The 2,982-nt window shown below is 37.7% G+C and overlaps 1 protein-coding gene across 5 annotated transcripts in view; it reads left to right on the top strand.

Moving 5' to 3' along the window:
• Positions 1-2,982, top strand: part of LOC106872169 (uncharacterized) — a 127,580-nt gene that overhangs the window by 93,172 nt on the left and 31,426 nt on the right. The gene's annotated exons all lie outside the window — the stretch shown is intronic.

The following is a 2,982-nucleotide window of genomic DNA, read 5'->3' as shown; positions in this document are numbered from 1 at the left end:
AAGGTCATTGTCATTCACCTCGATCGTTACATTCTTCTTTAGATCTCTTTTGAGTGTTACTTGTGTCATCTTGGCCTCTTCAAACGCTTTCATTCCATTCCACACTTTTGTTCGCCATCCAACTCGATCTGAAGCGAGGGTTTCTATTTCTTCTGGAACCATTTCAAGTGACTTGATAGTAGTCCTTATGCCATCCTTAAACTTTCTTTTTTAAGTTTACGCCGATATTTTTCCTCTCTGCAAGCTCATCATAAAACAGCTGTTTCGGCATGCATTCATCTGCCATTCGAACAATATGGCCACACCATCTCAACTGGTTCCTCAAAATCATAGCTTTAATTGAGGTGATGCCTGCAGAATCAAGGACATCTGTGTTTGGAGTAAAAGAACTCCATTTAATTTTTTTAATGCGATGAAGACATTTTTGGTGGAATTTTTCTAACAATTTAAAATGCTTTTCATAATAAGTCCAAGTTTCACAGGAATACAACAGAGATGGTAAGACAAATGATTTGTAAAGAGCCAGCTTTGTATTCTTATTTATATGTCGCTGGCAGCAAACACATGACTCCAAGCCATCAAATGCTTTTGCCCCCCTTTGAATTCGCAGCTGTATTTCTGTATCAAGATTTCCATCATTTTGAACAGAGCTTTCAGACGAACGAATCGACAACCTCAAGTAACTTACCCTTTACAAAAATTTTAGTGGAGTTACAAACAGCACCACACGCAGGTTGATGCATTACAACTGTTTCTTTTTTTCAAGTTGATGGTCAAGCCAAAATCATCACAAACCGAGTCAAATGCAGATACAAGAGACTGCAGACCTGTTTCAGAATGATTAACAAGATCGCAATCGTCAGCATACAAAAGTTCCCTAATGAAGGAATGAAAACCTTCGTTTTGAATTTCAGTCTGGACAGGTTAAAAACATTCTCTGTTGTTTGATATTCTATGTAAATACTCTCCTCAGAGTTCTGAAAAGCATATGACAACACAACAGCAAAGTATATTGCAAAGAGGGTGAGTGCATCAAGGTCTCCTTGGTTTATTCCATTTTCCACAGCAATAGATTCAGAGAGCCTACCACCAAAGTTAACTCTAGCTTTCATATCTTGATGCAAAGCCCTAATCATGTTTACAAATTTTTCTGGGCAACCTATTTTCCTTAGAACTAGCCACAGAGCATTCAGATTAACAGTATCGAATACTTTGCTCAGATCAACAAATCAATGGTATAGGGTACGATTCTGTTCAATGCACTTCTCTTGTAACTGTCTGACAGTAAAGATACAATCAGCTGTGCTCCTGGAGGAACGAAAACCACACTGAGACCCAGACCCGATTTATACAAGGAGACTAAAATGGCATCAAACCAACTTCAGGCACTTTCTCAATTCTCCGACAGTGACAAATTAATATATTTAAGAGTTCCAACATTTTTTCACCCTCGTATTTCAAGACTTCTGCACAGATTCCATCAGACCCTGGAGACTTATTGCGATTTTCGCCCCGATTTATACAAGGAGACTAAAATGGCATCAATCAAGTCTTGAGGTACTTTCTCAGTTCTCCAACAGTGACAAATTAATATATTTAAGAGTTCAAACATATTTCAAGACTTTTGCACAGATTCCATCAGACCCTGGAGACTTATTGTTATTCAGCTTATTCACAGCTAAATAAATGTCACTTAGAGTTAGTTCAAATGCCATCTTTTCTATAACTGGAAGGTGTTCAATTTTTCTATCGTCACATGTCAACGGATGATAGTCTATTCAGAAGTGCGGAAAAATGTTCTACCCAACGCTTATGAATAGAAGCGGTGTCAATCAGAAGAAAACGTTCATTTGCTGTTCTCATTGGAGCTATTGAAGAAGATTTGGGGCCATATACCTCCTTAACATAAGAGTACAAACCCTTGGCATCATTTCTATTAGCTGCTTCTTGTGCCTCTTTTGCTCATTCCACCATTCCTGTTTAATTTTCCTTAGAGCCGTCTGCACTTTCCTTTTCAGCTTTCTGTAAGCTTCGTTTGAACCGGGGTTCAAGGACTGAGAAAGAAGTGTACTGCCTAAGTTTTGTTTTTCTAAAAGTAGATTATGAATTCCTGCTGATCTCTCTGAGAACCAGTCACTGGACTTATGTGATTTAAATCCCACTGACGAACTTGCAGCCTGAAATACTATTGTTTTGAAATCTTCCCATAGATTGTTTGTGTCAAGATTGATACTTTCTATAGCATCGTGGAATCTTTGCAAGTTGCTTGATAATTTAAAGTTTACAACATTTAACTTTTTGGGTACCTTAGGACCAGACTGTTGATTTTTAGGCATTATCGAAAAATCTATTTTTCCACGCACTAGATGATGGTCCGTCCAACTTTCTGCTCCTCTCATGGCCCGAACGCTAGAAACGTCTCTCATATCACATTTTCTGATCAGAATATAATCTACGGGATGCAAGTACTTAGATCTTGGGTGCATCCAGGTGGTTTTATATTTGTATTTCTGCTTAAACAGAATATTGGTAACAACCAGATTATTCTCAGTACAAAATGTCAAAAGAGCTACTCCATTTTTATTGCATTTTCCAATCCCATGTCGACCAAAAATAGGTCATGAAACATACTCCTTTCCAACTCTTGCATTGAAATCTCCCAATATGACCAGTTTGTCAGAAATTGGTAGTGCTATATCATCATAAAACTGTCCTACAGTTTCATCAGAATGGAACATTGTTGGTGCATAAACACTGACAACGGTAAGAAACCTACCTTTTGTCAGTTTAATACGACATGACATGATCCGCTCAGATATACCACTTGGAAGCTCCGCAATGGAGGATACTAATGTATTCTTGAGAGCAAATTCAACACCATATTCTCTACGCTGACCCTTGGGTAGGCCTCTCCAAAAGATAGTATATCCATAAGTAGGTTCCTATATATGTATATATATATATATATATATATATATATAT

Source organism: Octopus bimaculoides, chromosome 5 (assembly GCF_001194135.2).
Source record: "Octopus bimaculoides isolate UCB-OBI-ISO-001 chromosome 5, ASM119413v2, whole genome shotgun sequence".
NCBI lineage: Eukaryota > Metazoa > Mollusca > Cephalopoda > Octopoda > Octopodidae > Octopus > Octopus bimaculoides.
The sequence above is the reverse complement of the archived record's forward strand: the minus strand, read 5'-3'. Positions and strand labels throughout refer to the sequence as shown.